We start from the raw sequence: 13723 nt of genomic DNA, 5'->3' as shown, positions 1-13723 counted from the left end.
TCAGAAAGCTGCTTGAGTCGGATTACCTTTGGCGCCTCTAGAAATTGTATATTGCTCAAGGAAATTTCATGTTAAAGTTAGTGGTAGATTTTATTCCGTATTCTTCAATTGATGCATGATTTATTTTAAATTGAGACAAAGTACAGGGGGAAGAACTGCTAATATTTACAGAGAATTGATTTGCTTTATAAATTCTTCTACTTCAAGAGAATTATAATTTAATATTATAGTTTTCTATCTGCTCAGTAAATTAAAGAGGCTAAATAGGCAAAATATTTTATTGACTTATTTTCTTGAATATTTTTGAGGGTGGGGGCAAATATTTTTATCTTTCCTGCTCCCAAGAAAAGATGGGATAGAGGGACTTATTAACTGTCATCCTTCACCTTGTTGAAACATAAATCTATAGCAGAGAAGACTTTTGGAGTAAGGGGAAGAAAAAATCTGTGTAAGGACCATTTTCTGAATCTCACTCAATTAGTTGCCAAGGCTGTCACCTAATGCTTCAAAAACCTAGAGCACTGTACCAAAATAAGTCTCTAAGTGACACTGTAGTCCCTTGTGAGCTTTGAGTAGTTCCTCCTCCTGCCCCTATATACTTACAGTAGTGGTATTGAAAGTACCTGATCAATGAATAGTTTATACCTATCCACTGTGAGAAAAGGAACTTGTACCAGACTATAAATCCTTCATTGAGAAAGTCTAGCAATGAAAACAAAAAAATAGTTGAAATAAACATTGTACTTGGTAACATAGTTGGTTTCTGTTTTCACATAATCTCCTTATCTCATTTCTGATCAGGAACAAACAATTCAGGTATGCAAACCAAACCTTTGAGTAGCAGTGCTTTAGCACAGTGGTCAGCAAACTTTTTCTCTGTAGAGCCAGATAGTGAATAATTGTGGACTGTGTGGTCACAATTATCCAACTCTTCCTTATAGCTTAAGAGCACGTATAGACAATATGTAAATGGTAGCCTGTTTGTGTTCCAATAAAACTTTATTTACAAAAACAGAATGTTGGTTGGATTTGGCCAGTGGGCTGTAGTTTGCCACCACCTGCTTTAGAGTGCTGTTTTGTCTGGGCAAATTGTGCTCAGGGACTGAGATTTTTCTTTGCCAATAACTTACTTAACACCAGTTCACTGTGAGAATTATAATTTATAAAAATAATATTTCGCAAGCCGATACCATACAGGATAATGTCTGTTAATAAGCTAATAAAGAAATAACATACTCCAAACTAATAATAGATTGATTACACTGTTGTTCCAGGCAAAGAGGAGATGAAAGAAAGTCCAAATTTAGTTGAGGTGTACCTTTCCAGGAATTGGTTTTCTGTAGAGTCAGTCCTTCCAACTAAAAGCTGGGTATCAGCTGCCAGCGTAGGTCTCTTGCTGCTGGGGCACGTAGCTAGAGGGTGACAGTACCGGTGTCGGTAAGCAAGCTGGGCTGTTCCAAATGTTATGACTCCAGGGACCATTACATGACTTACACCACTGCCTACCAGGAGTAGCCTTGCCAAGGCAGGAACAGATGTCCCTTCTCTTCCTGAGACTGCTGCACAGTTTAACACTGCTGAGAACCAAGAGTGGCCTGGCCATGGCAGGAGCAAGTGTCTCAAGATCTTCACAGAGCTATGTAAGTCAGCAAAGAGTAGCCTTGCCCAGACTAAACACTCTCGGTAAGTCCTCATAAATTCTCGGTATTTAAAGTTTAAGTGTCCATCACTCGATAGCTGCTCTTCCATATGTTCATATTGATTATCCTCCCCAGCGGCACCCCTTAATGGCTGAGCTGCTGAATGCTTATCAACAACAGCAGATGTTGATGACATCATCCTGGCACAGCTTCCTTAGTGTAAACAAATTTACCTGTAGATCAAAACAACTTCACTTAAGTCATAAACAAGTGGATTTGAAATCATAACAAACCAATACACAACAAGCACTTAGACTTTCTTGATTGACTATGAAAGCCAGTGATGCACTCAAGTGACTCTTTGCCTAAGAACTAACTACCAAGGTGCCTTACTGTTTTATAGTCTCCTGTTACCTAACAACAGAATTATGATTGATTACATGTGCAGTTCAGTGACGTTAAGAAACATTCATTTTGTGGATGCACTTTTAATTTACGTTGAAAATCTGAATGCCATATTTATTTATGTTATTTTTTCCCCTTTGTATCTCTCCAATGTTTTAAGAAGGAAATTGTAATTTTTTTCACCCTATAAATTTTTAAAGAACTATTCTAAACATTTTTTTAAAGGAACTGACAAGATATGAGTCACCTTGTTTCAGCTATAAGTAAAAAGATATCTGGGCAATTACTTGTCTAAGGTTACAAAGCCAAGATTTGAACGTAATTTGATCTGATTCTGAAGTTAGTGTTTTCTACCACATCTATAGTTCCTAGCATTTATACTGAATGTCCCTTTTAAAAATATATCAGTTTTTGCAAATAACCCTTCCATTGATGGTACTAATTACAGTTTTATTTATTATTCCTACAGTGATTATATGCATATGGAATGGAGGACCTCTTAACCTAAAGAAGAGGACCTACTGATCTCTTTTACTAATAGGAATTGAGGAATTTTACCTCAAGAGGAGGGGTTAGTGAATATTCTATTAACAGGAAAGACAGCATGTGATTTAAAGATACACTTTATATAATAATTATAAATGTTTTGACATCATTACATTTTTTTAGGCTTCTGTAATGTCATTTTAAAATTATGGTTGACATGATCATTTTTGTTCCATCAAACTTCTTACTCCAGGATCACTCACTTGTACTGACTTCAGTGAATTAGGACTTTTGTATGTATACAGGCACTAAAAAGAATTGCAAGTGTTTCATTTTTACTAGATTGCTATAACACTAAGACTTGTGTTTTCAGCTAAAAAATAAAACACAATTTACCTATGTCTAAGCATTAAAAGAGAAATGATTATTTTAAAAATATTGTTTACTAATGAGGCATATCTGCCAATCCATGTACACAAAATGAATAGTCAAATAGATTTTTTTAAAGTCATGGTAATGTTTAATTTTCATCTCAAAATCTATAAACTCAAAGATACTTCACTTGGATCATCTTGTAAGTAATTAAACACATCTGTAGCAGCATCTGTAACATCATCGAGGGATGAGGTGTCCTGGGTGAAATTACTTTTACAGTTAGCTAAAGGTAACTTTTAATTGCTTTTTAAAAGTATTATAAAATCACTTTTGTTATTTAAAAGAATATACTATGCATAATTTAGTCTTCTTTGATGACACAGTGGGTCATCATTATGGAGATTTTTGGACCAAGCTATAAATGAAGCTGTAGCTGCAGATATTAATGGCCTGAATAACTACTGATCACAGAAGTGACCTTGGATTTCGGTTTACAGAAATATTTCAGGTACATCTAGGGTCATTTGACTTTTCCAAAAACAGAACAGAAAAACTGACTACATTACTCACCCAATTCAACCTCTTTTTTAAGATGAATTTTCCCTCTTAAATACTAAAGTAAAACCTGCCATTTGTGGAGAATTTGGTAATTATAAACTGTAGTTTTAAGCTTTCAAAATATTTTAAGCATTTACGCACTGCCTTAAAAACTTGATTTTAATTGCTCTATATCAGGGGCTAGCAAACTATGACCCACAGTTGGCTACCCTTTTTTGTAAACAAAATTTTATTAGAAAACAGCCATGTCATTTGTTTATATATTGTCTGTTGTAGCTTTTGCACTACAGCAGCACAGTTGTACATGACAAGAGGCCGTATGGTCCGTAAGTCTCAAGGATTTACAATCTGGCACTTCAAGAAAAAGTTTGCCAACCCCTGCCCTATATTTTTGTATGGGTATAATCATAACTTTATAACTGTTCTTTTATTTTCACTATTATAGACACTGCAGTGAAGCTCTTATTCCATACATTTTGGTCCATATTTTATTTACCTGTACTAAAATTCTAAAGTGTATAATATATTAGATTGAAGAGTATTCAGTTTTTAAATTGAAAAATAGAAACCCATACTTATTTTAATTATCATACCATAGTACTTACAGAAAGCTTCTTGGTCCAGCATTAACTTGTAGGAGTTAAGAGTTTATTCACCTAGATTTTTTTCTTTGATTCTTCATAGTCAGCTTGTTTTTAGCCTAATGTAGATTTTCATTCCTGCTATTCACCAAATATTTCTAGTGTGTGGCCATATGACTAGTTTCTGGCCAGTGAGTTGTGAGTGAAAGTGACTTCTGGTTTCGAGGATTTAGTTGTTAATGTGAGACTCTTTAGAACCCTCTTTTCCCTCAAGCATGGTAACATTTTTACTATTCATATGGTGATTGCTATATCAGGCTTGGTTCCTGAGGGACTATGAAAAGAGCCTTCCTGTTTATTTAGATACACATATAGCATGAAGGAGAAATAGCATTTTTATTTTAAGCTACTGCAGTTAGAGAATTTTTGTTCTACAGCATAACTAAGTCTCTCCCTACTGATGTAGGAATTAATCCTGAAAGTGGATTGCTGCCATTAGAAGAAACACAGCTGAGCTACATTACACCAGTGTATTGCATTGGCTTAGGTGGCAGATGGCAAGGCTACATGAGGTGATCCACATTCTGCTATGGTGAGAGATTTGGTAAACTTGACTGTAATAGTTGAAAGACAAATGGTGTACGTAATGAAGTTGTATCTCTATTGGAAGAGTTTGACTAACAAAATGTTAATAGCATGTTTTGGTTACTATATTGGCTGCATTTGACAACTTACTCTGAGAAAGAAGTGAACTCAGATGAGAAATGGTAAGATTGAAAGTGGGAACAAAAGAGAATAGAAAAAGTCCACAAATCCAGATACTTGCAAGGTTGGAAAAGGCTAAACTTCTCACCCCCAACCAGTAAAAGGAGAAGGCCTAAGCAAGAAAACTTAATTAAATTATGAATATGGCCATCATACCTATTAATTAGATTAAAGAGAGGCCCCGAAGTGTTTCTTCTATGTGTAAATTCCTTCACGGCATTTCTTGGGAAACACATATTTTTCTGAATTTCAAGACAAATCTGTCAAGAAATCGATGAAACAGGAAAAAGTATTGTAACTTTCCTATGAGAATTAAAGCTAAGTAATGAAGTTAGAGCCATTACTGGTTTGCAGGAATCCTCTGAAGTCAAGCTCAAAAGTAAGACTAGGGAATGCTGACAGGTGGAGTCCAAGAGTAAAGTCAACATTTCCAGGAACCACAATAGGAGTCCACAGAAGAGAAGTGGTCATAGTCTGATCACTCAGTCATACTTGTAGCTATTGCCATGGTATAAATGTGTATTCATACCCCTGTCTGCTGCTAATGGTGAGTCATTCTTGCAAGTAAAATAAAAATTAGTAAGTTTATATTCATAGGATACTTTATACAAATCCCATCAATGGTCTTCCAAAAATAACATGTTGTGGAAGCAAAATAATTCCATAAATTATCAATTTTGACTTGTGATTCTGTGTGGTGTTTTTACTTTTGAGAGGAGAGCCAAATGTAACATTAGTCAAGTAACTACCAAATAAATTTATTGGCACTTCCCAGTGTATGATTATTTGCCAAAGGGTGCTATTCTTTACAAATACTTAAACAATAAATGCAAAGAAAAGAAGTAAATGTTGTGGAACATTCTGAAATGAGATCAGAAACTGATCTAAAGTCTAAATTAGCAAAAGCACTATCAATTGCAGCAATAAGACCAAAATCTGGGCTAGCAGACAAAATATTTTTTATCATTAAAAAAGGAAAAGAGCTTCTATGAAGTAACATGTAACCTAACACCAACTTGAAGATGTTTTTGGACAGTCCCTAGCAACTTCACTAATATCGATGCAAAAATGAAAGAAGAATTTCTATGTCTGGAATAGTTGTTATAAAATAAAGATAAAGACTATCAGATAGGGCAATTAATATGTTGTATCTTTTTAGATTTCTTTTTAAAAATATTTATTGAAGTATAGTTGATTTACAATGTTGTGTTAGTTTCAGGTGTACAGCAAAGTGATTCAGTTATACATATACATATATTCATTTTTTTTTTCAGATTCTTCACCTATATAGGTTATTATAGAATATTGAGTGTAGTTCCCTGTGCTATACAGTAGGTCCCTGTTGGTTATCTATCTTATATATAGTAGTGTGTGTATGTTAATCCCAAACTCCTAATTTATCCCTCCCCCCGACATTTCCCCTTTGGTAACCATAGGTTTGTTTTCAAAATTGGTGAGTCTGTTTCTGTTTTGTAAATAAGTTCATTTGTATCATTTTTTAAAATTAGATTCCACATATGATCGATATCATATGATATTTGTCTTTCTCTGTCTGACTTACTTCACTTAGTATGATAGATTTCATTTTAAGAAAAACTTTTAAACAAATATTTGTAGTGCTTCCAATTTAACAAATGATTTTTATTGGCATTTTTGTTAGTTTCCTTTATTTAATGTTTTCTGTTATCAAATATCTATGTCAGGTAGATATAATGGTATTGAAGTATATAATCTTGTCCCAATACATTGGTTCATGTTAATAAACATTTATTATTATGTCTTTTTTAACAGAAAATATCTGGAACATTTAGTATAACTATCACAGAAAAATGATTCAGTATTTATTTTGGTCACTCATAACTATTTTAAATATATTAAGTATGGTGCTATGAAAAATATAGAATGACAATTCTGTGTAATTTGGGGATACCTGAGAATTCCCAGAAGTTTTCATTTCTCATTCCCACATCCTAAATATTAATACCTGTCAGGAATTGGAAATACCAATGCCCAGTAATTTGTTCAGATATATAAAATGGCTTAGGAAACAGTTGCTAAAACGTCAGTCTTCTACCAGTGCCTGATGGGCTCAGGGTACTCCAGTCAAGTGTAAAGAGGAGCTGGGGGGAGCACTTCTTTAAATTTGTGGGTGTGAGTATTGGCTCACTGCTGACTGCAGTCAGATAAATAAAAAGCAAACATTTTGAGAAAGTTGAACTGTCAAACCATGAGCCTGGACTAAAAGTTTATGACTGATCAACTCAAAATGACCCTTGGGCCCCCAACTTTCTACACGGGGTAGCAGACAGAGAAAGTTGCTTGGTCCCCAAATAAAACATATTCCCCAATGTCTACCTCTGTGGTCAAGAAGGATAAAGAAAAAAGGAAGGACCTCCTGGATGGTGGGATCAATAGCTTTGGACAGCAATTGATTAGAGATCCCCTTCCAGCAAGCAGAGTCAGGTTCTCATCAAGGAATTTTTGCACCACCAGAGTAGTGTCCTTGTAGCAGAGAATTGTTTTGGACCAGTGACTGAGTGTTTCCCATCTTTCTCCTTCAGGATAGGAGTGTTTATTTACAGTTTTTCTATCTCTGTTTCAACCTTGTGTGTGTAGAGGACAGCTTTTTAATTCATAGGATAACCAATCTAGAGGAGACTAGTGCATACTATCCCCTGATTTAGAGACTAGCAAGAGATACTGAACTTTGAGCTTGATGCTGTTGATTTAATGGTACTGTTGAGTTATCTCTCCTTCGAAGAGAAGGAGTGTGTTTTGGCTATAAGAAGGAGGATACACTGAATAACTGCTGACCAGAAGCGTGCTCTGTGATAGTCATTAGGGCTCTTCACCTTGTAGTTACAGTAGTTCTCTCTAGAGAACCAGACACATAGCAGGATTACACTTCCCTTATGGTTGGGTGGTGCCATCTTTCTGGGTCTGGCCTGTGAATTGCGGGCTCCACTTCTGAACTGGAGAATTGAATTGCCAATTTGAGACTCTCTAGATGCCTGTCTTTCCTCTAATTTGTTTATTGGCAACGTTTGAGTTGGTGGTTGCTCTGTCATTTGAGTAACTGTGATGAAGAGAAGAATCACCTTCCCAATTTGCAGTGGACTTTTAAAATGAGTAAGAAATAAACCTTTTTGATTTTAGTAATTGAGATTTGAGGGTGGTTACCATAACATAATTCTAACCTATCCTAACTGGTAAACTTAGTAACATTATGAAAATCTTTTCATGCCTGTGCCTGAGGACCTATTAGAATTTTCTAACCTTTTTAGATGTATCTCAGCATTTCCTATCTTTTACTATTATCCTATTGCACAGTAATTTTATATTAGTCCCCCTAAGGATTTTTAAAAATTGTTTTATTGCATAATTTAAAAAATAGTTTTAGAACTTTCACTTCTGACCAACTTGTAGTAATAAGGACTGGATTTAACCCTCCCCTCTGAAACAAACAAAGCGACATGAAACTGGTTTTCAACACAGTGATATCAGGAAAGACAGTGATCCGTGAGAGAAAACAAATTAGGTGAGTCTTATGATTACCTCAGCTTACTTCTTTGAGAGCTTCCAAGCTTTAACACAGGGAAAGGAAACTGAGACAAAAACTGAGAGATTCCCTAGGTTGAGGAGACAGAGCTGAGAGTCTGGAGAAACCCAGGGAGTTCGAGTTCATAGGGCCAAGTCCCAAAGAGGAGAGAGCTGCGCAGAGAGATTTGTAGTATTCAGCAACTACCCAGGGCTAGAGAAAGGACAATCTGAAAGGATTAGGGGGGTACAGAAACAGTGCATATTCCTACCAGACGGAATGAAAAAAAAAATTATAATTCATGGAGCACTGGGTAGAGAACTCAGGAAGTTGTTACTATGGGAGTAATTAGCCCTAGGCTGAGCCCTGCTCTTTACCCAACTAACAAATCATATAAGCAAGACCTGAAAGGGTTAAATAATTTACATACAAGTGTACTGTATCCCAGAACAAAATTCAAGAAGATATATAGGGATACAAATATATCTAGCACCCACAAAGGTAAAACTCACAGTGTCTGACATCCAGTTAAAGATTACCAGGCATACAAAGAGGCAGGAAAACATGACCATAATGAGAAAAACAGCCAGTCAAAACTGACCCAGAACTGAAACAGATGTCAGAATTGGGACAGGATATTAAAACATATCATATAACTATCTTCAAAAAGTTAAGAGAATGTTAAAAAGACCCAAATTGAGCTTTAGAGATGGAAACTACAATGTCTGGGATAAAAATTATGCTGATGGAATTAATGGCAGAGCAGACATAGTGGAAGAAAAGATCACAGAATTTGAAGACATAGCAATAGAAACTATTTAGTGAGCCGTGGGACGTCAAGAGGCCTAATATTTTCTAAACTTGAAAACTCTAAACCCCCAGATCCAAGAAGCTCAACAAGCCGCAAGGGATTTGATGATACATGATACATGAAGAAGACTCACAAAGACAACATAATCAAATTGCTTAAAACCAGTAATAAAGAGAAAAAATTTAAGAATTTTAAGCAACCAGATAAAAAAAACAATGACATACAGAGGAACAAAAATAAGGATGACATCAGAATTCCTTAAAAGTACTGGAAAAAAAAAAACAAACCCTGTAAACCTAGAACTGTATTCCCAGCAAAAATGCTTTTCAACCAAAGGCAAAGCCTGTGAAAATGTACCACCAGGAGACCCACGTTACAAGAAATGCTAAAAGAAGTCTTTGGGGCAGAAGGTAGACACCTGAGATCAAATTACTTAACTATGTTGCTCAAATCATCTATAGCTTTACTGATTTTTTTTCCCTTGATCTATCAGTTACTGAGAGAAATATTTTAAAATCTGACTCTGATAATGGATTTGTATATAAGCTGTAATTTTATCAACTTTTGCTTTGAGATTATATGCCTACAAGCTTAGTTTATTTTCCTGGTGACTTGAGCCTTATTATGTAGTGACCCTCTATATCTCTAGTAATACTTACAATTTACAGGCATAGCTTGTTTTATTGCACTTTGCTTTATTGCACTTCACAGATACTGCATTTTTAACAAACTGAAGGTTTGTGGCAACCCTGCATCAAGGAAATTGGCACCATTTTTCCAGCAGCATTTGCTCATTTCATGTCTCTGTGTCACATTTTGGTAATTCTCACAGTATTTCAAACTTTTTCATTACTGTTACATTGTTATGGTGATGTGTGACCATGATCTTTGATGTTACTACACAGCTCACTGAAGGCTCAGTTGATGGTTAGCATTTTTTAGCAATAAAGTATTTTTTAATTAAGGTACGTACATTTTTTAGGCATAATGCTATTATTGCACACTTAATAGACTACAGTATAATGTAAACATAACTTTTATATTCACTAGGAAACCAAAAAATTCATGTGACTCACTTTATTGCAGTGATGTTGAACTGAACTTGCACTGTCTCTGAGGTGTGCCTGTATTTTGTTTGATACAGCTATACAAACTTTCTTTTGGTTAGTATATTTTTAATATTTATTTTCCCACTATTATACTTTCTGTAGCATAAAATTATGTTATTAAAATTCAGGGACTTCCCTGGTGGCACAGTGGTTAAGAATCCTCCTGCCAATGCAGGGAACTCAGGTTTGAGCCCTGGTTCCAGGAAGATCCCACATGCCGCAGAGCAACTAAGCCTGTGTGCCACACCTACTGAGCCTGTGCTCTAGAGCCCACAAGCCACAACTACTGAGCCTGCATGCCACAAATACTGAAGCCCACGTGCCTAGAGCCCGTGCTCCGCAACAAAGAGAAGCCACCACAATGAGAAGCCCGTGCACCACAACAAAGAGTAGCCCCCGCTTGCTGCAACTAGACAAAGCCCGCGCGCAACAATGAAGACCCAACGCAGCCTAAATAAATGAATTAAATAAATAAATTTATTTAAAAAATCAATCAGATAATCTTTGTCTTTTATTTATAGCATTAAGTCTACTGCATTTATGGTACTGATCAATTTTTCTATTTCTAGAAAACATATTTCTGTTGCTATTGCTTTATTTTTTTATCTTATTGTCTTCTTTTGAAGTATCCTTTTTCACATTTTTTTTTTTATTCTACTGGTTTTGGAAGTTATATGTTCTATATTCTATTTTTAAAAAATCTTTTTATTGGGTAACCCAAGAATTATACCATATATCCTTAATTTTTTTAAGTTTAAAGTTAATTATATTTACCCTTTCCCCAAACAGGAACTAAAAATACTTTTAGATTCCACTTGAGACCACATACCCTTTTCTAACGGTAACCTCTGCTAGTCAGTCAGTTCTAATCCACTACTGCCAGTCAGAAATGCAGACTCAGGGGCTTCCCTGGTGGTGCAGTGGTTGAGAATCTGTGTGCTAATGCAGGGGACACGGGTTCAAGCCCTGGTCTGGGAAGATCCCACATGCCGCGGAGCAACTAGGCCCATGAGCCACAACTACTGAGCCTGCGCGTCTGGAGCCTGTGCTCCGCAACAAGAGAGGCCACGATAGTGAGAGGCCCGTGCATCGCCATGAGGAGTGGCCCCTGCTCGCCGCAACTAGAGAAAGCCCTCGCACAGAAATGAAGACCCAACATAGCAATCAATCAATCAATAAATCTTAAAAAAAAAAAATGCAGACTCAGAATGGGATATGAGATCTCTTGATTTTTAAGTGTTGGCCAAAAACGTGTAAACAAAACAAAAACATGTTGACAGTTCATCAGTTATAAGCCTCTGCTAGGGTCTACAAAAGAGGAAATTTCATCATGGTTCTATTCCATAGTGGTTACAACTATTTTCACGCAGAAAGCCTAACTGTAGTCCCTTGCCACATGTGCCATGCTTTTTTTCCCTGTTAGGTAAGAGAAATAAAAATTTTAGTAGTCTCTGCTTGCCAATTATACCATATATCCTTAGTTTATTAATGAAGTTAATTATTGTTAACCTATTCCTAAATAAGGATGTAAAAACACTTTAATTCCAATTGCCTGTGGAAGACTACATGCCCCTTCTAAGGTGGTAGCTGTGAGTTAGTTGCAGTCCACAACTGACCACCAGGAACATAAGCTCAGTTCTTGATGTTTAATCTGCTGGGTTTTTTTGTTTTTGTTTTTTGGGGGTTCTTTCTTGGCCAATGTGTTGTCAGCCAGTAGTTTACAAACTGTTTGCAAACCAGAAATGGTTGACAAGCAGCCAGTTTTTAGCCTCTGCTAGAAACTAAGAAAGAGCTAATTATAATGTTCATTCATTCATTCATTCAATACATGTTTATTGGGCCCTATGATGGTTAATTCTATGTGTCGACTAAGCTAAGGGATGCCCAGATAGCTGGTAAAACACTATTTCTGGGTGTGTCTGTGAGGGTGTTTACAGAAGAGATTAGCATTTGAATTGGTGAGCTGAGTAAAGCAGATGGCCCTCCCCAGTGTGGGTGGGCATCATCCAATCCCTCCAGAGCTCAAATAGAGCAGAATGGCAGAGAAGGGTGAATTTACTCTCTCTCTCTGCTTAAGATGAGACATCCATCTTCTCCTGACTTCTGACATAGGCACTCCTGGTTCTCAGGATTTCCAACTCAAATTGGAACTATACCATCATCCCCCCAGTTCTCAGTCCTTGGAACTCAGACTGAATTATATCATGGACTTCCTTGGCCCTCCAGCTTGCATATGGCAGATCCTGGGGCTTCTTGGTCTCCACACCATGTGAACCAATTCCTATAATAAATCTCCTCTTACATATATCTCCTTCTATATATCCTGTTGGTTCTGTTTCTCTGGATAACACTGACTAATATAGGCCCCTAGAATTGTCATGTACATTAATCCTTTGTTTTGTTTTAACCACTTGAGTAGTGCCTCCAAATGTCTGACAGAGCTAATTCTCTTTAGAGGACCCCACCTTCATTTTAGGCCTCTAAGAATTTCTCATGAGAGAAATTAACCCATCAGGTTCATTCAGATTTACCATCATATTTACTAGTTTATTCTTCATTCCTTCTTGTATTTCAGACTTCTATCTGGGTTCACTCTCCTTAGCCTGAAGTACATCCTTTATGCTCTTCAGTGGGGAGTTTTCAGATTGTAGATTCTCAGCCTTTGCCTGATGAAAAATGTCTTTATTTTAATCCTCATTATGGAAAGTAATTTTCTGAGTATAGAATCATATATAGAAGAGTAATTTTCTTTCAGCATATTAAAATATCATTTATTTTTTCTGACTTCTGTGTTGCTAAAAAGTCAGCTGTCCATCCTATTGTTGCTCCTTTTTCTCTGGCAACCTTTAAGGTGTTTTAGTCTTTTTTGCTCTGTAGATTCATAATGATATGTTTAGGTATGGGTTTTTGTTTATTATCTTTCTTAATTTATTAGAGTTTTTGAATCTGTGTATGGATGACTTTCTGGAACCTTTGCAGCCAATGTCTGTTCATTTTCAGCATCTGTTCTGTTCTCTCTTTTTAAAACTCTGAGTAAGACTTTCCTTACTCAGACTTTTCTTTTTTTTACTCTTTACTTCATTACTCTTAACCTTTTTTTTCTTTTCATGTTCATTCTGGGCTACATTCTACATAACACATTCAGTTCTTCCAATAATATCTTTCCCTGTATCTAACCTGCCATTAACTATATCCGTTGAATTTTTTAAGTTTCAGTTATTATATTTTTCATTGTAGACATTCTCTTTGAGTATTTCTTCAGCTCTGCTTGTGATTTACTTATTATTTTCAAACTCCTTGAAGCATATTAAGCAAAATTATTTTCATGTCTGAATATTCTCATCTGTGAAGTTTTTTCGGCTCTGATTCGGCTCACTGCTGTTTCAGCTATTCTCACTTATGGGGTCTTATGTTGTTGATGTTGAGTGCTTTTGTTTTTATTGTGATCTAAGTGT

At 36.0% G+C, this 13723-nt stretch overlaps 1 protein-coding gene across 14 annotated transcripts in view; it reads left to right on the top strand.

Annotated features, from left to right (window-relative positions):
* ZNF280D (zinc finger protein 280D) overlaps window positions 1-10761 on the top strand; it is a 131031-nt gene extending 120270 nt beyond the window's left edge. For 4 of the 14 annotated variants that reach the window (XR_014258658.1, XR_014258659.1, XR_014258670.1 and 1 more), the window contains one exon: window positions 5-10761. The gene's annotated coding sequence lies outside the window, so the exon portion shown is untranslated. The remainder of the gene's footprint in view (window positions 1-4) is intronic. The other 10 variants (XR_014258660.1, XR_014258661.1, XR_014258662.1 and 7 more) reach the window with 10 other exon arrangements.
* Window positions 10762-13723: the final 2962 nt, after the last annotated feature.

The sequence above is a fragment of the Balaenoptera physalus genome (assembly GCF_965194825.1).
Source record: "Balaenoptera physalus genome assembly, chromosome: 2".
Classification (NCBI taxonomy): Eukaryota; Metazoa; Chordata; class Mammalia; order Artiodactyla; family Balaenopteridae; genus Balaenoptera; species Balaenoptera physalus.
The sequence above is the reverse complement of the archived record's forward strand: the minus strand, read 5'-3'. Positions and strand labels throughout refer to the sequence as shown.